This window comes from Hyla sarda, chromosome 7 (genome assembly GCF_029499605.1).
Source record: "Hyla sarda isolate aHylSar1 chromosome 7, aHylSar1.hap1, whole genome shotgun sequence".
NCBI lineage: Eukaryota > Metazoa > Chordata > Amphibia > Anura > Hylidae > Hyla > Hyla sarda.
In genome coordinates this window covers 63,956,823-63,979,578 of record NC_079195.1, presented here as the reverse complement: position 1 = coordinate 63,979,578, position 22,756 = coordinate 63,956,823, and the positions used below count along the sequence as shown (strand labels likewise).

At 44.1% G+C, this 22,756-nt stretch overlaps 2 protein-coding genes across 8 annotated transcripts in view; one reads left to right on the top strand and one right to left on the bottom strand.

Annotated features, from left to right (window-relative positions):
- LOC130282002 (uncharacterized) overlaps positions 1-20,553 on the bottom strand; it is a 183,096-nt gene extending 162,543 nt beyond the window's left edge. Inside the window, exon 1 of the transcript XR_008846200.1 lies at positions 19,870-20,553. The gene's annotated coding sequence lies outside the window, so the exon portion shown is untranslated. The remainder of the gene's footprint in view (positions 1-19,869) is intronic.
- The window catches only part of DNTT (DNA nucleotidylexotransferase), a 412,449-nt gene that overhangs the window by 189,223 nt on the left and 200,470 nt on the right, over positions 1-22,756 (top strand). The window lies entirely within an intron of this gene.

Sequence of the window (22,756 nt, the reverse complement as noted above, 5' to 3'; positions counted from 1 at the left end):
TTGTAAAAATTGTAAATTTGGGGGAAAAAACTGCACTTTAGTAAAAAAATGTTTTTTTTCATTTACATATCCGACTTTAACGAAAAGTCGTCAAACACCTGTGGGGTGTTAAGGCTCACTGGACCCCTTGTTACATGCCTTGAGGGGTGCAGTTTCCAAAATAGTATGTCATGTGGGTTTTCTTTTTTGCTGTTCTGGCACATAGGGGCTTCCTAAATGTGACATACCCCTCAAAAACCATTTCAGAAAAATTCACTCTCCAAAATCCCATTACCGCTCCTTCCCTACTGTGCCCTCTACTGCGCCCTCCGAACACTTGGCATACACATATGAAGTATTTCCTTACTCGAGAGAAATTGGGTTACAAATTTTGGGGGGCTTTTTCTCCCATTACCCCTTGTAAAAAATCAAAAACTGGGTCTACGAGAACATGCGAGTGTAAAAAATGAAGATTTTGAATTTTCTCCTTCACTTTGCTACTATTCCTGTGAAACACCTAAAGGGTTAACAAGCTTTCTGAATGTCATTTTGAATACTTTGAGGGGTCCAGTTTTTATAATGGGGTAATTTATGGGGTATTTCTAATATGAAGGCCCTTCAAATCCACTTCAAAACTGAACTGGTCCCGGAAAAATTCCGATTTATAAAATTTTGTGAAAAATTGGAAAATTGCTGCAGAACTTTGAAGCCCTCTGATGTCTTCCAAAAGTAAAAACATGTCAACTTTATGATGCAAACATTAAGTAGACATATTGTATTTGTGAATCAATATATCATTTATTTGGGATGTCTGTTTTCCTTACAAGCAGAGAGCTTCAAAGTTTGAAAAATGCTAAATTTTCAATTTTTTCATCAAATTTTTGAATTTTTCACCAAGAAATGATGCAAGAATCTACAAAAATTTGCCACTAACATGAAGTAGAATATGTTCCGAAAAAACAATCTCAGAATCAGATGAAAGGTAAAAGCATCCCAGAGTTATTAATGCTTAAAGTGACAGTGGTCAGAATTGAAAAAAATGCTCCCGTCCTTAGGGTTATAATGGGCTCCGTCCCCAAGGAGTTAATTTACACATCCGACTTTACCGAAAAGTCGTCAAACAACTGTGGGGTGTTAAAGCTCACTGTACCCCTTGTTACATGCCAGGAGGGAAGTAGTTTCCGAAATAGTATGCCATATGAGTTTATTTTGCTGTTATGACACCATAGGGGCTTCCTAAATGCGACATGTCCCCTAAAAACCATTTCAGCAAAATTCACTTTCCAAAATCCCATTGTCACTCCTTTGCTTCTGAGTCCTCTAGTGCCCCCACAGAGCACTTAACATTCACATGTGAGGTATTTCCTTACTCGAGAGAAATTGGGTTACACATTTTGAGGGGGCTTTTTCTCTTATTACCCATTGTAAAAATTCAAAAACTGGCTCTACAAGAACATGAGAGAAACAACTCCCTGTGGGAGAAACCCAGTACTCCAAACTCCAATCAGGATATATAAAAATAGAAAGCTTTATTTCATCTTTCTAAAACCATTACAAAACGGGGGGGAAAAAAGAACAAAATAGCATAAAAACACCAACTCCTTTTGGGAGGACTCTTTATCAAGGCCTTGATGCCTTGTTGAAGGGTCCTCCCGAAACACGTTGGTGTTTTTATGATATTTTGTTCTCCCCCCCCCCCCCTGTTTTGTAATGGTTTCATTGTAAAGAGAAGAGATGTTACACATTACAAAGTGGAGTTCTCTATAAACACTTCAGGGATCTTGTTCCCGTCTGGTACTTGAACTGATCACTCTGGTACATTTACATTGTTGAGTTTCTAGAGATTTAAGGTACATTTGACAGATCTGCTGGAAAAAGACACAGATGGACCCTATTCATGTTTTTTAGTATTTCGCCTGCAGCCATTAGCGTTAACAAAACGTCTAGACTCAGGAGTACTGCATTTTATTCCTAAAATCCCTTATATTGTTTGTCGCCCTGCCTTTTTAGAAGTTGGCATTCAGTCTTTGTTCAAAGAGAAATGAGGAGAATAAAAGACTGTTTAGTTGATCTATGACTATAAGAGACAAATATTTTTTTTTCATTATGAATCTCTAGGGAAAAATATGTTTACTTGTGAGTAACCAAATTTGCCCTGTCATATGTTATCCATTCTAGCAGGTGCATATTGACAATTCTGCTTTATATACAGTACATGGATTCAAAGAGCAGGCACATATGAATTTCAGAAGTATAAGGGATCCTCTGCATTGGTTAATCTATTTGTGTTAAAAGAATCCCTTGAAAACAAGCAGATTGCAAAGTGTACCCCTGCTGTGACCCCCAATGGCCAGCTGTAATCTGTTGGGGAAGATGGCTGCAATTGTTCAATGTGCCTGCAGGGCAACCACAGGAGAAATAAAGCATTACACAGTGCCAATTTAAATGGGTACTCTCATAAAAAAAAAAAAATATATATATATATATATTAAATAGATTATGTAAAAGCAAAAATGTTTCTAATATATTTTATTTAAATAAAATCATGTTAAATGTGTTTTTTTTTTTACATTTGAAAACCTGGCCACTAGGTTTCACCCTATATGGCTCAGGATTACTTCCCCCCCCCCCCCCCCCCCTGACGTTGATCACGTTCGGACCAACGCTGGCAGCGTAGTACAGCGTGGTCTGGAATGCGTGTTCACATAAATGAGGAGAGGGAGATGCAGGGGGCGGGGATATAAAAATTTTGTGCGCCGCGTGTGCACGAGCGCAGTGCTCGCTCTCTGTCTGTATAGGAAACAGGCAGAGAGCGAGCACAGCGCTCGTGCCCCATGCATCTCCCTCTCCTCATTCATTGCAGCGCGTGAGCTGCAGGAGAGAGAGGAGATGGGCGGAAGCGAGCCCCGGTCAGGCTTCAGATGACATTGCGCCTGCCGGGGCCGCACACTTCCTGCCCTCACCAGAGAGCTCAACTCTGAGCTCCTGCAACTGTGCAACAAAAGGTATTTTTTATGGGGATTTGGGGAAAAATAAATACAGGGATAGATGTAGTTAGTGTCAGGGACAGATGGGGAGGGGAATAGGGAAATTTTATTTAGTGATAACTACTCTTTAACAATGGCTTGTGTGTAATGCAGGACAGGATATGTCCTCCAGATTGAGAGACATTATTTGACACCAATCTCTACTCTGACCAAGCAATGGAAATCCTGCAGAGGGGATCTCAAAATAAAATTGAACATGTCTTAATCTGTTAGCACTGCTTCAATTGAAATGCTCTTTATTATCTCTTAATGTGTATAGAGATATATTAATTAAACAAGCTTCAGAAATGACTAATCTAATGTTATGTCTGTTTATTCTTATTTTGCATTTTTCTGCTTTGGGTCCTGTTCAGACATTATGTTTATGTCTGAACAGTTGCTGTGTTTATTCTCCCTGGTTTGAGAAGAGTTAACCTTCCAGCCCTTCAGCACTGGGAATGTATATAAGGCCTCTTCAGGTGCTGCTCTGGGCTGGTAATTTCACCTGTTACTCTCATCATGTTTGCTTCATGCACCTTAGTCTATGTCTGTCTGTATACTTAAGTTATGTCTTTAGTTAGCCGTGGCTCCATGTCCTAGTTATTTTATATAGATTTTAGATTGCCTTCCTTTAGTACCTTTGTCGGGTTTTAGTATTTTGTATTGTTCGTTCTGCATATGCTTTTTGTTTCCTGAGTCTGTATTCACACTGTGTATTTTGTCAGTCCTGTTTTGACCTTGTTTGATCCTGGATCTCCTAGGATGTCATCCTGTTCTGAGCCTTTTGCTAATCCATCTATCTAGGAGGGAGTTAGTCTTGTGTCTGTACCTGTGTTTGTTTGTATTTTGTATTTTTGTTTCCTCCTAGGAAGGAAAGATGCCGACAGCTCTCCACTGCTAAATCCAATCACCTGCGCAAGGAATGGCCGGCAGCGCCACGACAAGAAGAGATGTCCAGCGCAGTAAGTAGGATAAAACAGGAACTCTTTATCGCGGATCACATGGATATACACAGGAACAATATCCAACGCGTTTCAGATCAAACTGGACCCTTAATTATGACATAACATGTGTATGAGTATTTGTTATGCCCTGATTAAGGGTCCAGTTTGATCCAAAACGCGTTGGCTATTGTTCCTGTGTATATCCATGTGATCCGCAATAAAGAGTTCCTGTTTTATCCTCCTAACTGCGCTGGGCATCTCTTCTTGTTTCCTCCTAGGCTAGTATCCTGTTCACACTGTGTGTGCCGGCTAGCTAGGAGCCTATTTGGTATTGATGTCCCTCCATGATTGGAGTCGGGTGTCTAGTGTGTTCCTTGTTCGGAGTCCAGTGTGAACAGTGCTCTTCATTTCCTGACTCATTGAGTGATCTGACATTCAGTTAACCTGTTCATCCCCTGCATCTCCTGGTTTTGTCTGCTGTATACTCATCCTCATATGTAGTGTTGTTCATATTATTATATCTGCCGTTGATCTTAATCCTGGTTCTTGAACTGTTTGTTAGTATGCTATGGTATATCTGTTTGTAGCTTTGTAGTATTCCCGTTATGTTCCTGACTTGTTTCCGGACACGTACAGTTTGTTTTGTTTTGTTTGACTCTTACACCAATGCACTTTAGAGCAGTATAGGGTCCGTCCTTGTGGTTGCCGATGCATCGTTTAGGGCAGATGGGCAGTAAGAAGGGACAGCGGTTGTAGGGACAGTTAGGGCACACTACTCCCTTTTCCCCTTTCATGACATCTAATATATATGGAAACATATTCTTGCTAGAGTTTTTGGTATAAATAAAGGTAGACTGTGTTTGCCACATTTCACTCCTTACAACTATTGTGCTGTGTTACATCCTGTGAGGTTTTAGAAAATCCTAAAAATAGGTTATAAGGTAAAAGTTAAACAAAATCTACTGGATTGTCCAAGACCCATCTATGGCTACTGCTACTATATAAAAAAAACAATTCCTTATTCCAGCATCTGACAATTAAAACAAGACCCGTGTGTCTCTGTTAACTATTTTCATTTTTTTCTAAGTAATGTCTAGGTATGCCATACTGGATACCTGCATTCAGGATGGCAACCAGTTAATTGCTTATTGTTACGTCCAGCGCTCCGGCCAGACATGCTGGCCTTGAGTGCTCACCTACTCTGTCTTCATCTGCCGGCGGGGCTGAGATTCGCATCAAGGGACTCACCTGCATGCGAATCTCAGCCCGTCACTCACCTTTCCAGTTTGTTCTCCCTCTGGTCCTTTCGTGGCAAAGGTGCGCGTGCCCCTGCCTCCTTGGGCACGTGCATGCCAGAGCTCTAAGATTTAAAGGGCCAGTGCTCCCATAATTATCACTTACACCTGCACCTTTTCTATAAGTATCTGCACCTCCCACTAATCCCTGCTGGATCTTTGTTTGCCATTTGTGTCTTAGAGAAAGCGTTTTGTCCTTGCCTTGCTGTGTTGCAGACCCCTTTGTTCCGTGACCTGACCTTGCTCCTGTTCCGCCTGCCTTCTGACCTCCTGCCACGTTCCTGACCTCGCACCTGTGCCGCCAGCCCTGACCTTTGCTATCCTGACCACGACTAGCCATATCCCTCCTGTACCTCGTATCTCCCCCTAGCCACATGTGTGGTCGAGTCATGCCAGGGGGAGTGACCTGGGTGCTGCCTGCCACAGCAAGACCATCCCGCTTTGCGGTGGGCTCTGGTGAAAACCAGTGGCACCTTAGACTCCGTTTCCTGGCACGGCCCACGTCATCTACCACACAGGTCCAGTGGATCCACTAGTAACGTGTGTGTTCCAGCCTACTGCCGTGAGTCTAACAGTACTGCCATGAGTCTTACACTTATATAGTGCATCATAGGCTATCATAAAATTATGTTCAGGTTTTCTGTATGCCTTTTGCTTACATGTTTATGCTGATTCTAGGTATGGGATAGGCTCTATTTTCATTTACAAATGCACAATGATTCTGTAATGCAGCCTCTGGCTGAGAATCAGGTGGTTGATCACACCAGCTGGTCATCTCATCAGGCTGCTGATGCGGGAAATCACCTGGATGAACTCATTAGACTCGTAAGTGCATTGATGTTTGTTCACACTTGTGCTGTTTTTAGGTATTTTTTTTACTCAAAGACTGATTATCAAAGAAATACTGCCATGAGGAGAAAGTGATTTGACCTATAGTCACAATTGAGGTGTTTTATGAAGACATTGTTAGACTGTGTTAACATGTTAAATTTTAAGCTTAAAGGGTTACTTAGGTGCTCCAGTGTTCTGAACATTTTGTTCAGAATGCTCAGAGCTAGAGGCTGTGACAAGCTTCCTCACATGGATATGAATGGAGGGGGCGTGGTGTGACATCACGAGGGGTGTGGCAGTGATGTCACAATCACTGCTGCAGGACCTGGCATTTGTTTAGAATGTCGGGTGCTGCGGGAGATCACGGGGTCCCCACGATCAGACATCTTATCCCCAATCCTTTGAATAGAGGGTAAAATGTCTAGCAGCAGAGTACCGTTTAAGGATTTGAAGGCTTGGCAGTTCTCACAATGAGTCTGTACACAGTTCTCACAATGGATGCCCGCTGGCAATTCGGAAATAACGAACACACTATTGACCAAACATCTTTCTCATGCACCAGGGACATATTGCTTAAACTTGCTGCCCCGGGATATAACCCTATGCTGCTTCAGCTCTACTCACAAGGTTGTCTCAGATGGTCTGGATGGTCTATTCCTGTACCAAGTGTCTTCACATAGTTTGTGGTCCCATTGCTATCCTCACTGCAGCTTCTTGGTATCATATAGCTCAACCTCTCTATAGCCTAGTCTATAGTAAGGGTACTCCACAGCCAAAGCTTTGCTTCCCTTGTCAGCTCACCTACAGTCTTTTGGTTCAACGACTATCACCAATATGTCAGTAGCGGCTCATCATACCCATGCCAGGACTGCTCACTTGTAGAACATTTCACTTCTCAACTCTTCAAATCACACTACATACACAGACTAGTGAGATAAAGGCTTGTTTTATGAAGGCATGGAAAGCCACCCACCTAACAGTCACCTGCCTGTCATATACAACACTAAGAGTTCTGCTTCTCATGCATATACCTGCATGCTAGCACGTTGCTAACACTGCAAGGCACCTGTAGCAAGACATAACAACATGTGTAGTCAAATAAAGGCAAACAATACATTGAAGCAACACATTACTGCAAATGTAGCAATAAAGATTAGCAGTAACATGGCGTCAAAACAGTATGCAGCATTAAGGGTTCTGGCACAGTTCACTGGCATAATTTAACCCTCCTTACTTACAACACAAATTAAATATGCAGGAAACTTAAAGGGGTATTCTGGCCATAGACTTCTTATCCCCTCTTCAAAGAGCTGCATTCTATGTAGGGCTGCAGCTCTAGTTTCGGAATCCTCTGTGTTTCCGGGAATGGAGATGTGATGTCACGCCCCCTCCCATAGACATGCATGGAGGGGGTATGGCATGACATCATGAGGGGGTGTGTCATGACATCACGTCGCCAGTCCCGGAAACTCAGAGGTTTCTGAAACTAGAGCTGTATTTGGGTGCTGCAGGGAGATTGAAGGGGGTCCCAGTGGCGGGCCCCCTGCGATCAGACATATTATGTGTAAAAGACATCTTATAAGATATCTATGTTCGGAATACCCTTTTAAGACTTTATGGACAAACTCTACTTAATGCATTGTTTTTACTCACTCTCATTGTTCATGGACTTTGGACATTTTAATGTATTGCATACCATTTATATCTACAGTACAGTATATAATCAATGCATTTATTTTTATTGCCATGAATGGTAGTGTTGGGTCTATAATATTCTGATATATTGATCGCTATATCTATACTCATATGCCTTTACTACAGCTAAATATTGCAGAAGAACTTTTCTTTCCTTAATTAAAAACAGTTCAGCTGCTCTTTGCCCGTAATTAAGATTAGAACCTTGAGATGGAGTTTGTGGATACAAGAAGTCTAAACATTGGGCTTTGTGGAAGGATGGAAAAATCTCAAGATAGAGACGTTGTAACATAAGTGACTTATGCCACGCCACGCTCAAATGACCATACAGCATATAAAATGATGATTTGATGCATAGTTTTACCCTCCCCTTTTTGTCAGATTGTAAAAACTAATGTGATTTCCAGATAATAAACAGAACTCCCTGGAGTCAGTACCGAGGAGAGAATTTATACCAACCTTGTCTGGTGTGAATTTGCTCATGTCGACACTCGGCAAAATAGCACAGTGGTAGTCACTCACAGTTTAAGGCCACACATTAACCCATCCTTAACAGTAGGATAAAGATTTGAATCTGTTTGGATATCCCCTTTAAGAACTATACGCCAGAGTGAAGAGATTTAATTGTGTTGTCATGTAATATTACATTTAGTGCTGGGCGGTATACCGTTATGAACCGGATACCGTTTTTTTTTCTCCCACGGTATGGATTTTTACCCATACCGCTATACCGGTTGGGCCCCTCCCCCACCCTCCGAGTCAATAAAAAAAATTAAACTTACCCGTAATGGGGGTGGTCATGGCCATCCATCCTTCCTGTAGTGTCCGGCGGCATTCCGGGTGGAGGGTGAACCGGTCCGGGCTGTCCTTCTTCTCCGGGGGTCCTCTTCTCCACTTCGGGCAGGCTCCGGCCTAGTACGCTGCATAGATGCCGTGACGTCAGGTGCGTAGCTGCGCACGGACGTCACTGCGCAGCGGCGTCTATGCAGCGTTACTAGGCCGGAGCCTGCTCGGAGTGGAGAAGAAGACTCCCGGAGAAGAAGGACAGCCCAGACCGGTTCACCCTCCACCGGCCGGACACTACAGGAAGGATGGATGGCCCGGACCACCCTCCCCGGACGGTCCCTGCAGCAACTGGGAAGGTGAGTCAGGGTTCTGGGATGGACAGGGGTCTGTATAATATACTATACCTACAGTAGGCCCTCCAGCTGTTGAGGCCCTCCAGCTGTTGCAAAACTACAACTCCCAGCATGCCCGGACAGCCAACGGCTGTCCGGGCATGCTGGGAGTAGTAGTTTTTCAACAGCTGGAGGCACCCCTAGTTGGGAAACACTGACCTATACTATACACTACTATATAGTCCAACATGCTGGGAGTTGTAGTTTTGCAACAGCTGGAGGCTGTAGGGTTGTTTGTTACATCTATTTAAAAGGGTACTCCACTGCCCCAGTGTTCAGATCATTTAGTTCCAAAAGCCCATTTAGTTCCGCTACGCCACCTCAATGCAAGTCTCAATGTAAAAAAAAAAAAAAAAATACAGTGAAATACCGTGATACTTTAGAAAAATACCGTGATACTCATTTTTGGTCATATCGCCCAGCACTAATTACATTTCCCCTGCAGGAGCCTTCCTCAGTTTTAAGTGGCTTGTCCAGCTGGGACAGTTCACCTAATACAGGTTCCATTGTTCCATTTTGCTGAAGTATTATTTAGATAAAAATAGTTTATGTATTTAATGTACAGAAATAATCTTTCATATTTCTGATCTACTTTGTTGTTTCCTGGCTGTTGTTTTTTTATTTTTTTTTTATATCATTTTGATATTACTGGTAATGCTCTTTAGTATAATTTATGTTGCAGCAATGTCATGCAGCTGTGTAGAGTTTTCTGGATTTAGGACTATATTTATAAAAAATGTGCGCTATTAAAGCTATTAATATCTGAGGCACAGTTTTGGCAGCATGTTAATGTCCTCTAAATCTCTGGTTCTATAGAGCCGTAATATGGAGACATAATATGGCATTCATAAAAGCCTACTGTAACTCTACGATTTCAAACAGAGGCAAAAAAAAGTTTTGTTCTTGTCAGATTCTATGCAAATCTAACAAAAAAATAGTGACATGCCTTGGCTCAAATGAAATAGTAACACTGCTAGCTGTAGAAGACATCTCCATCACTTTAAAGGGGTATTCCAGGCAAAACCTTTTTTTTTATATTTATCAACTGTTTAACTCCGGAAAGTTAAACAGATTTGTAAATTACTTCTATTAAAAAATCTTAATCCTTCCAATAGTTATTAGCTTCTGAAGTTTTCTGTCTAACTGCACAATGATGATGTCACGTCCCGGGAGCTGTGCATGATGGGAGAATATCCCCATAGGAACTGCACAGCTCCCGGGACGTGAGTCATCAGAGGGCAGTTAGACAGAAAACAACAACTCAACTTCAGAAGCTAATAACTATTGGAAGGATTAAGATTTTTTAATAGAAGAAATTTACAAATCTGTTTAACTTTCCGGAGCCAGTTGATGTATAAAAAAAAAGTTTTGGCCTGGAATACCCCTTTAACTTCATCCAGTAGTCACAACAGGATCAAACTCCTATCTTTTCTAGTAGTCACAGCAGTTTCCTCCAACCTTCCCAGGGATCACAGAAGTCCCCCTCACATAAGTGACAGCAGCCCCAAACCTTTATACGTGTAACATCTTCCTCCCATAGTAGCCACCCTACCATAAAAAAATGCCCCCCAAAAATCTCACCACATGGCATTTCTTGCGTGCCTAAAACACTGTGGTCAGAGGTTAGCTGCAAGTCAGGGTGAATTATGAAACGGCAGACCCACATTGTATTTTTATTCTCCCCCCCCCCCCTCCCTTTTTAGGCTCGGTGGCAGATTTACATGAACTGTTGTGTTTTTCCTCCCATAAATTTCATATCTTCAATAGAAATAAAAAAATGGAGTCACAATATAAAAGCATCACATGAGCAGTAATGAGAAAAATACAGGGGCTAAAATGCCAACTAGAAATGCCACTTCTAATACACACTATTTTTGAAAAGAATACCACAAAAGCTGCATCATGGAGGGAAATAATGAAAAAGCATTTTTTGTGGTGTTTTTTTTCGAGGCCAAAAAAATCAAACAAAAGTTGCGTCTGTTTGTCGACTGCTAATGATCATAGAAGGGGGGCAATCTCTTTTTTACAGCAGGACTTTTACCCCAACCTTTTTACCCCAGCAAGTCTTCCCAAGCCTTTCACATGTATTCACCTACAACACTCTACATTCTGCTGGAAGAAGTGTAGTGGATGAATACTATGCTGCATGTTACACCATTCTCGGCTACCAGAGTTGTCATTATATGGCATAATTAGAGATGAGCGAACTTACAGTAAATTCGATTCATCACGAACTTCTCGGCTCGGCAGTTGATGACTTTTCCTGCATAAATTAATTCAGCTTTCCGGTGCTCCGGTGGCCTGGAAAAGGTGGATACAGTTCTAGGAAAGAGTCTCCTAGGACTGTATCCACCTTTTCCAGCCCACGGGGGCACCTGAAAGCTGAACTAATTTATGCAGGAAAAGTCATCAACTGCCGAGCCGAGAAGTTTGTGACGAATCGAATTTACTGTAAATTCGCTCATCTCTAGGCATAATCTGTCATCACTTTCAATGAGGGAAAGAACTATGGTGTTAAAGGGGTGCTCGGGAGGAATTAGCCTGAGAGCCTCCAGCGTTTCCGGAAGCAGTTACAGGTGGGTGCAGCTTGCTATATTGCGGGGGTCCCCAGAAGCGGGACCCCGACGATCTGACATCTTATCCCCTATCCTTCGGATAGGGGATAAGATGTCTAGGGGCAGAGTACCCCTTTAATGAAAGTTGAATGAGTGCCAGGGCTGATGTTCTAGTCACCATGATGACCTGGTTACTGAGTTTTCCCCGGTTTATTACATTTGTTATATATTCTTTGTTATAACAGAAATAAACAACATGTACACATCATTTTCTTGTTAAAAAGTCATATACAGGTAAATTCAAGTGTAGATATATTTTGGGCCTATAAAGTGTTAGCCTATTCTATAACATGGTGCCCAGCAGTAAAGGTGAAGTAAGATTTAACAGACCATAAAACAAGAATAATTGTAGAACAGGTTGTACACAAATAAAACAGTTTTGTCAGCTTGAGCATTACAGTGACAATGTGTATACTAAATTCCAGCATTAAACAAAGATTTACATGGATACATTTTCACACCGCTTTGCCGATGAATATTTTTGCCATAAAAGTCATCTGCCTCCTTGCCCACATGATAAATAGATTCCACTTCACTAACTCATATTTTGTCTTTCAGAGGAAAATAATTCACGGTGCATCTAAGGAATATAAAGGACGGTGATTCACAGCCATGGAGCCAGTCCATGATAGTGAACAGCTTCTCCTCAGTTCCTCGCTCACATAGATCAAAGTTTAAATAACAGAGCCAGAAGGAGTTGGAATCTTAACTTGCCTAAAATATCCTGTTCTTAGCCATGCTAAGGATTACCTATTACACCCCTCCCCCCGCCATCCGACTTCCGCCTTTTAATACCCATGATACTTGGTCAAGCAAATAAGACATATTGGGGGAGATTCATCAAAACCTGTCCAGAGGAAAAGTTGCTGAGTTGCCCATAGCAACCAATCAGATTTCTTCTTTCATTTTTAACAAGGCCTCTGTAAAGTGAAAGAAGCAATCTGATTGGTTGCTATGGGCAACTGGGCAACTTTTCCTCTGGACAGGTTTTGATAAATCTCCCCCATTGTCTGAAATATGGAGACATTAGGAAGCAATTTTTGAGATAAAGTGATCCCAAGTAATCAGCTTTAATATGTAGAGAAACTTGGCACCAAGTATGGTTCACCTGTAGCGCAACATAGGGAAAATTAAGCAGTTAACAGTGCCCTTTAAAATCATTGACTGTCCATTAAAGGGGTAGTCCCCTGGAAAACATTTTCTTTTAAATCAACTGCTGCCAGAAAGTTCAACAGATTTGTAAATGTCTTCTATTTAAAAATCTTAATCTTTCCAGTACTTATCAGCTGCTGTATACTCCACAGGAAGTTATTTTCTTTTTGAATTTCCTTTCTGTCTGACCACAGTGCTCTCTGCTAACACCTCTGTCCATTTTAGGAACTGTCCAGAACAGGATAGGTTTGCTATGGGAATTTGCTCCTATTCCTGACATGGACAGAAGTGTCAGCAGAGATCCCTGTGGTCAGGCTGAAAGGAAATTCAAAAAGAAAAGAACTTCCTCTGGTACATACAGCAGCTGATAAGTACTGGAAGGATTAAGATTTTTAAATAGAAGTAATTTACAAATCTGTTTAACTTTCTGGCACCAGTTGATTTTTAAAAAAAAAATGTTTTCCACTGGAGTACCCCTTTAAATCTATGGACCTACAGGGTTCTCCATTGAAATACTTTCAGCTGCTTTCCACTCGAGGCTGTTAATAATGATCCTGAATGAGGGACTCTTTTTACAAAAAAAAATAAGGGACTTCTGAGACAATCCGTTTCAATAGTCAACATATTCCTCTTTTTAGCTTCTGCTTCCATTCAGGGTTGCTATCTTCATTTCTTATACTTCACTTTTCACATAAAGAACTACATGTTGGTATTAAGAGCATAGTAATATTTCCTATAAAGAGACAGTGTAGCAGATTCAGCCAAGATTACATTGACTCATATTTGGGGTCTGGGAATATTTTCCTCCAGCGGAAAACTCACAAAAGATCAGCCCATGTGATTGTATCCTAAAAGGAATCATTTAATTGTATTTGCTGCTGATAGCTGTATACACTGTTAGCTGTCAGAGTATAAAAGCAAACCTGAAATGGATGGTAGTTGCCAAACTTATAAAATTGTCTTTTTATTTCTAGGCCAAGTGTCATGAAGACAGGGCTGAGCTGCTCAAGTGCCACAGCCTGGCATGTATCTGTTACGCCTAGCGCTCCGGGTCCCCGCTCCTCCCCGGAGCGCGTACGGCGTCTCTCTCTCCGCAGCGCCCCGGTCGGTCCCGCTGACCGGGAGCGCTGCCCTGTCATGGCCGTTGGGGATGCGATTCGCACAGCGGGACGCGCCCGCTCGCGAATCGCATCCCAGGTCACTTACCCGTTCCCGTCTCCTGCTGTCATGTGCTGGCGCGCGCGGCTCCGCTCTCTAGGGCGCGCGCGCGCCAGCTCCCTGAGATTTAAAGGGCCAGTGCACCAATGATTGGTGCCTGGCCCAATTAGCTTATTGTGTTCACCTGTGCACTTCCCTATATCTAGTCACTTCCCTTGCACTCCCTGGCCGGATCTTGTTGCCTTAGTGCCTAGTGAAAGCGTTCCCTAGTCTGTTCCTAGTCCGTGTTCCTGACCTCCTGCCGTTGCCCCTGACTACGATCCTTGCCGCCTGCCCCCGACCTTCTGCTACGTCCGACCTTGCTTCTGCCTACTCCATTGTACCGCGCCTATCTTCAGCATCTTCAGCAGCCAGAGAGGTAAGCCGTTGCTAGTGGATACGACCTGGTCACTACCGCCGCAGCAAGACCATCCCGCTTTGCGGCGGGCTCTGGTGAAAACCTGTAGTGGCTTAGAACCGGTCCACTAGCGCGGTCCTCGCCATCCCTCTCTGGCACAGGGGATCCACTACCTGCCAGCCGGCATCGTGACAGTAGATCCGGCCATGGATCCCGCTGAAGTTCCTCTGTCAGTGGTCGCTGACCTCACCACGGTGGCCGCCCAGCAAGCCCGACTGATCGCCCTTCTAACCCGTCAGCTGTCGGAAATGTCCACCATTTCGCACCAACTTCAGTCGCAACTTCTCCAGCAATCTTCTCCTCCGCCAGCTCCTGCACCTCCTCCGCAGCGAGTGGCCACTCCTAGCCTCTGCCTGTCCTTGCCGGACAAATTTGATGGGGACTCTAAGTATTGCCGTGGCTTTCTTTCGCAATGTTCCCAGCACTTGGAGATGATGTCGGACCAGTTTCCTACTGAGAGGTCTATGGTGGCTTTCGTAGTCAGCCTTCTGTCTGGAAAAGCCCTGTCATGGGCCGCACCGCTCTGGGACCGCAATGACCCCGTCACTGCCTCTGTACACTCCTTCTTCTCGGAAATTCGAAGTGTCTTTGAGGAACCTGCCCGAGCTTCTTCAGCCGAGATTGCCCTGCTGAACCTGGCCCAGGGTGTTTCTTCCGTTGGCGAGTACGCCATTCAGTTCCGTGCTCTTGCTTACGAGTTGTCCTGGAATAGTGAGGTTCTCTGCGCGACCTTTAAAAAAGGCCTATCCAGCAACATTAAAGATGTTCTGGCCGCACGAGAGACTCCTGCTGACCTACATGAACTCATTCATCTTGCCACTCGCATTGACATGCGTTCTTCCGGATGGCGTCTGGAGCTTCGCCTGGATATGGACTTTGTTCGCACGAAGCGTTTTTTCTCCCCGGCTCCTCTCTCCTCTGGTCCTCTGCAATCTGTTCCTGTGCTTCCCGCCGCGGAGGCTATGCAAGTTGACCGGTCTCGCTTGACACCTCAAGAGAGGACACGATGCCGTATGGAGAACCTCTGCCTGTACTGTGCTAGTACCGAACACTTCCTAAGAGATTGTCCTATCCGTCCTCCCCGCCAGGAAAGACGTACGCTGACTCCGCACAAAGGTGAGACAGTCCTTGATGTCTACTCTGCTTCTCCACGTCTTACTGTGCCTGTGCGGATGTCTGCCTCTGCCTTCTCCTTCTCTACAGTGGCCTTCTTGGATTCCGGATCTGCAGGAAAATTTTTTTTGGCCTCTCTCATCAACAGGTTCTACGTTCCTGTGACCAGTCTCGCCAGACCCCTCTACATCTATTGTTTTTACAATAAAAGATTGGACTGTCTCGTTCGTTTCCACACAGAACCCCTCCTAATTTGCATCGGACCTCATCACGGAAAAATTGAATTTTTTTTCCTCAGGTTCTTTGGCCCCAAGAAGAGGGGGAGACCTAAGGGGGGGGGTACTGTTACGCCTAGCGCTCCGGGTCCCCGCTCCTCCCCGGAGCGCGTACGGCGTCTCTCTCTCCGCAGCGCCCCGGTCGGTCCCGCTGACCGGGAGCGCTGCCCTGTCATGGCCGTTGGGGATGCGATTCGCACAGCGGGACGCGCCCGCTCGCGAATCGCATCCCAGGTCACTTACCCGTTCCCGTCTCCTGCTGTCATGTGCTGGCGCGCGCGGCTCCGCTCTCTAGGGCGCGCGCGCGCCAGCTCCCTGAGATTTAAAGGGCCAGTGCACCAATGATTGGTGCCTGGCCCAATTAGCTTATTGTGTTCACCTGTGCACTTCCCTATATCTAGTCACTTCCCTTGCACTCCCTGGCCGGATCTTGTTGCCTTAGTGCCTAGTGAAAGCGTTCCCTAGTCTGTTCCTAGTCCGTGTTCCTGACCTCCTGCCGTTGCCCCTGACTACGATCCTTGCCGCCTGCCCCCGACCTTCTGCTACGTCCGACCTTGCTTCTGCCTACTCCATTGTACCGCGCCTATCTTCAGCATCTTCAGCAGCCAGAGAGGTAAGCCGTTGCTAGTGGATACGACCTGGTCACTACCGCCGCAGCAAGACCATCCCGCTTTGCGGCGGGCTCTGGTGAAAACCTGTAGTGGCTTAGAACCGGTCCACTAGCGCGGTCCTCGCCATCCCTCTCTGGCACAGGGGATCCACTACCTGCCAGCCGGCATCGTGACAGTATCCTTGCTTGCCCTGGCCTCTTAGCCCCTCCTTGACTCATATAGAGAGTCCTGTACAGACAAGGAGGTGCCGGGAGGTGAGGGTGCATAAAGAGGCATGCCAGGCTGTCACACACTGCGCAGCTTGGCAAACCTCCTTGACACTTGGCGAAGAAATAAAAAGGGGATTTTATAAGTTTGAAAACAAATATTAGATCAATGAAGGGTACAATTACAATTTACTTTTATACCCTTTTATACAAATATCAAACATCGTCAACAGATTCCCTTTAAGAGTCCCTGAAGCAAAATTGTGGCTTTGACAGGGTTAACCATTTTGAACTGTAGGAACCTTCTAGAAGGAAGGTGGAGTTTAATCTGAGATCAGACTTTCTTTAGAAGGAAGCAAGGGGGGAGTGGGGAGAGGTTTATCAAACCTTGTGAAGAGGAACAATGAACCAACAGGCCCCGCCCATAGACTCGCATTGAGGGTCATGACATCACGAGTGTGGTGTGGTCGTGATGTCACAAGCCTCCGGCGCTGCACCCAACGCTCTCGCAAACACCTAGTGCAGCAGGGAAAACGCAGGGGTCCCCAGCGGTGGGACCCCCGTGATAAGATGTCTAGGGGCGGAGTACCCCTTTAAAGACTAAGCCTTCAACTTTGAAGTGAAACTACCCCAGCCATTTAGGCCACTTTGATTCAGACCTTGACAACCTGAAGATTTCAACCTTTACCAAGTTACCCATATTCTTAAATCCCTCTGGGCCTCCATCTGCCATTACACACACTTCCCCTGGGCCACAGCAGTAATGCTACTAGGCCATGTCTAATGCTAGTCTTTTTAACGCAGAATGTCTCATTGACATGCAATTTATTTGTCTCATTGGAAAACCAGATCTGTCATTGATATTTTCATCTACCACATTGAACAAATATAAAACCTGCAAAAAAACAAGCTACATATGGGAACTAGAGGAGCCATGCAAATTCTCACAAATATTTGCAGTATGCATGAATCCATCTAATGGTATTGTCCAAGCACTTGTAGCGTAGTCAATGTGATATTAAAGGAAATCTGTTATCAGTATTACCAGCACTAACCTGTCATACAGACTTGTAGTGTGGGTGATACTGATCAAAATGATACTTACAATGTCCTGAATGGCCCAGCCATTGCGCCATTATCACTGTTTTTCTTTTTATGTAAATGAGGTCCTTGGGGCATGGGGGGAGCTAAGACCAGAGCTCCGGGCATCTCACGTGTCTTTTGCCGGGTGGGCGCTGCGCCCGGTTCATCAATGTGCACAGCCTCCCTCCCTGCTCTCGCAGCACGGCACATTCTCCGCTTCCAGAGTACACCCAGGAGCGGCATCAGTTTCAGCCTCATTCCCACAGCCAGCAGTGAAGTGTGAGGATGCACGAAGGCATGAGGGGGAATGAGGCTGAAACTGATGCCGCTTCTGGGTGTACTCTGGAAGTGGCACGCCGTGCAGGGAGGGAGGCCGTGCATATTGATGAGCTGGGCGGAGGGCCCCCCCGGAAAAAGACACGTGGGGTGCCCGGAGCTCCGGTCCTAGCTTCGCCCATGCCCCAAGGACCTTATTTACATAAAAAGAAAAGCAACGATAACGGAACAATGGCTGGGTCATTCAGGATATTGTAAGTATAATTTTTATGACTATCACCAGCACTACAAGCCTGTATGACAGGTTAGTGTGGGTGATACTGATGACATATTTCCTATAAGCTCAGCTCTAAAGCAGACAACAAAATAGCAACAGTATAAGCCTAATACCACATGGCTAACTATTACTTGAGTACACCTCAGCTACCCGATAACTCTACACTCGAGGTGGTATTGGGACGCTCCAATTGATCAGTTTAAATAAATGTTTTTTTGTGGAGTACAAAAGTAGTATCCTGTATAACACTGGCTTGGATAAAAGTAACATAAGGTTCAGTGGCAGTGGATTTTATATTCACCTTACTACAGGCCTTGGCGGCTCAAACTCTTATAATATGTGCCTTACCCATGGTGGGCACCATACTCTAGTCCCTAGCATATGACATGCTTTTTCTTTTCTTTTTGTAAGTGCACTTTTGACTATATGAGACATGCAGGTAGAATCAATATGTGGCCCAAACCATACCCTATGCAACAGCATTTCTGCTGATTGGAAGTGCTTGGGTTAAAATATCATAGTTTCATTGCATTCAGCTTTAAGGGGTGCCAGCATGTTAAACAGATTTGTAAATTTAAAAATCGTAATCCTTCAAGTAATTATCAGCTGCTGTATGCTGCAGAGGAAGTTCTTTTCTTTTTGAATTTCTTTTCAGTCTGACCACAGTGCTCACTGCTGACACCTTTGTCAATGTCAGGAACTGTCCAGAGCAGGAAAGATTTGCTATGGGTATTTGGTCCTACTCTGGACAGTTCCTGACAAGGACAGAGTTGTTAGCAGAGAGCTCTATGGTTAGACAGAAAATAAATTCAAAAAGAAAACAATTTCCTCCTGTAGTATATAGCAGCTGATAAGAACTGGCACCAGTTGGTTAAAAAAAAAAATCCCACCGTTATACCCCTTTAAGATGGCTTAGAACATTAAAGGGGTACACAGCTGCTCAAAGTTTGGAACAAACTGTTCCATAGACTTGCATTGAGGGGGCGGGGCATGACATCATGATGGGGCGGGGCTATGAGATCACGAGCTCCAAGCGCCGGCTCCAGCATTCGGAAAACTTTGTTCCAAATGCTGAGTAGCAGAGAACCCCTTTAAAGAAGTAGTCCAGTCCTGAAAAACGTATCCCCTATCCTAAGGATAGGGGATACGTTTCAGATAACGGGGGATCCGACTGCTGGGACCCCCGCGATCTTTCGTACGGGGCCCCGGCTCCCTGGCCCGATAGCGTGTGTTGACCACTGCACGAAACGGTGGCCAACATGCCCCCTCAATACAGCGCTATGGCAGATCTGGAGATTTGCTCTGCCATAGAGTTTTATAGAGGGGGCGTGTCAGCTGCTGCTTTATGCAATGGTCCACACACCCCCTTCCCGTGGGCTGTTCGTTCGCGGGCCCGTATAGGAGATTGCGGGGGGTCCCTGTGGTCGGACCCCCTGCTATCTGAAACTTATCCCCTATCCTTAGGATAGGGGATACGTTTTTCAGGACTGAACTACCCCTTTAAGCCCCACTGAACTGAGGAGCTCAATTTATGTGAATAGGCGGCAACATTGCACAATAACTATAGTAAATTTACTTAGTTATTCTGAGCCTTTCATCCAAATACAACTTTTTTGTATTATATGGATCGGCATTTGCCCCACCATTTGTAAGAATAGGTGAGCATTACTGCTACTTTATCAGAGATTGTTTGCCTACCTCTGCTTTTTCTTTGTGTTGAAATCTCCGACCGTCTTTTTCAGGTTCGAAAGCTGCTTTGGCATGTATGTCATTTGATGTTTTCCTTATTCTACTCTGGATAACATTAAGTGAGAAATGTGTCTTTTGCGCGAGAATTCCAGCCAAGATGTGAGCCTAACTTAAGAGCGGAGAATCTTTTCTGATAACGGGTCTCAGCAGGACAGAGAGAACAGTACAAGGACGTGTGTTATGAACAGTATATGATAATGGAATACAAATAACACATCGGTTCCAGGAATGCTGTACACTATCTTTCTTTATATCCACCGATTGTGTATAGAGGACATGGAAGTAATTTCCAAGGAACGGCTTCACCTTGTCTCCCTCATCCACTTTGCTTTCCTCTAGATGCAAATAAAGTCCTTCAACCGCTTTGTCTTCCATTTAGCTTTTCCTCATTTGTGCCACTTGAGAAGCTTGATATTCAATGGCAAGTGCAAAATGCTCTCAAATGAGTGTTCATCGCGTCCTAGCTACTTTGCTAGACTGATGTTTCAGTGTTAATTACCATCCTGGCATTTCCTAAACTTACTGACAGTGCACAGTACAAGGAGGAACTTGCTGTTTGCTTTCCAAAGCTCCTTGCATCTAGTAAAGCAGCATAAGTAAATGACAGGAATTCTCTTCCATTGCCGTAATTAGAGGCTCCATTTCTCTCCTAGATGTAACATATGCAGAAAGTGGAAGGGAATGAAATGATATGGCGAGAAGGCAGTGGAAGGCTCTTTGAAGCATGCCGAGGTAGAAAGACTCGTAATGAAAGTCTGACAAACTAGAGAGCAGTGTGAGTCTTTAACGCTCCAAGTTGCTTGCATGGGTGGCCGGCTCATTTACTGTTGACTGCGTGTTGACAATCAAAGCAATGTAACTTAATTTTTGTACAGAGACTCCTTTTAATTAGAAAATTGACTCCTTACTAGATCATATAGAATCTGCACAGTAACTCCAAATATACAGGCAACCAGTAACAAAAGTGTGGTGTCCCAGTACAGAATATGGCCCTGTCAGGTGAATGCTACCTCAGGTGCTTCACTAAATGTCTGTTCTCAGTCCTACTGCTCTGGGTGCTGTGTTATTTTAAATTATGTCTTAGTATATAATGATTCCTGATACAGTAAAATCTCCCAATAGCGGACACTCACGGGGAATAAAAAAAGTGTCTGCTATTGAGAGATGTCCCATATTGGGAAAAAAGGCTAAAAAATCATCAATTACTGTACTGAACTCACTATATTATAGTTGCCTATAAAACATAATAAAAAGCAATATTACAGTAGATTCTCTGAGTGCTGTTTAATCAGCCCTTACCCCTCCTGTACCATGTTATCCCCCCTTTATACCCTGTACTACCTTATTCCTCCTTTGCCTTGTGCCAAATTATCCCCCCCTTACCCACTGTGCCACATCATTTCCATTTGATCCCTGCCTGTGCCATTGTATTCTCCCTTTATTACCCCCTGTGTAAATACATCACCCCCCCCCCCTCTTTATAAAGTGACACAAGGGGATAAAGAGGAAATTAAATGGCACATGGGGTGGTAAAGAGGGGGTGAAGAATTTGCACAGATTGCACACATTTTGTTGTTGGTGCTCTCTCTTTGGAGTAGAATATGCATAGTGCCATAGTAACAGAAAACATTACTGGGGTCAAAGATAATTCATGAACAACAAAGAAAAACATTTAGGCCTCTGTGAAGAAAAAGTGAAATGCCTGCACCTTGTACCCAAATTGAACGTCTGAAATGTATAAATATGAACTTGAAGTTACATTCACATAAGCCACTGAATCACACTGTAGCAATTTAAAGGGGTATGCCAGGAAAAACTTTTTTTTTTATATACATCAACTGGCTCCAGAAAGTTAAACAGATTTGTAAATTACTTCTATTAAAAAATCTTAATCCTTCCAATAATTATCAGCTGCTGAAGTTGAGTTGTTCTTATCTGTCTGGCAACAGTGCTCTCTACTGACATCTCTTCTTGTCTCAGGAACTGCACAGAGTAGAAGAGGTTTGTTATGGGGATTTGCTTCTACTCTGGACAGTTTCCGAGACACGTGTCATCAGAGAGCACTTAGACAAGAACAACTCAACTTCAGCAGCTCATAAGTACTGAAAGGATTAAGATTTTTTAATAGAAGTAATTTACTAATCTGTTTAACTTTCTGGAGCCAGTTTATATATATAAGAAAAAGTTTTTTCCTGGATAACCCCTTTAAATTGAAATACTGCATGTGCCAAAGTTCTGCTACAGACCACAGCAGGTATGGGGCCCAGTTTAGCAATGGTGTGACCACCTCTGGCACTATTATTGCTTCATGTGATTGTTCAAATGGTAGGTCAAAATGTTGTCCATGGGAAGGAAGTTCTCACACGATTGTACTATTCTCATAATAGTACAATTCTAAAAGGTATCCTCCCCAGCCTACCTAGCTCAGCTGTAGACTTAAAGGGATACTCATCCCCAAGACATCTTATATCCTATCAGTGGCTGGACCCAAAGCGATATTTAGGCCGGCATTGCAGGTTTCTGAATACGGAAGCTTGGAGCTTCTGTGTTCGTGATGTCACGCCACATCCCTCCATTCATGAATGGAGGGGTTTGCTCCATGCACCGGATGACTGGGGTGCTGTGCCGGAGATTGTGGGTGGTCCCAGTGGACGTACCCCCGCGATCAGGTATCTTATCCCCTTTCCTTTGGATTGGGGATAAGATGTTTATGGGCGGAGTAACTTATTAATGAAAAATACAGCCCAATCTGCTTTAATTAGTAGGCCCTATGTTATTGAGAAAAAAAATCCCAAGATAACTTCTCATTTTTTCATGTAAACATTAGGTTATTCTG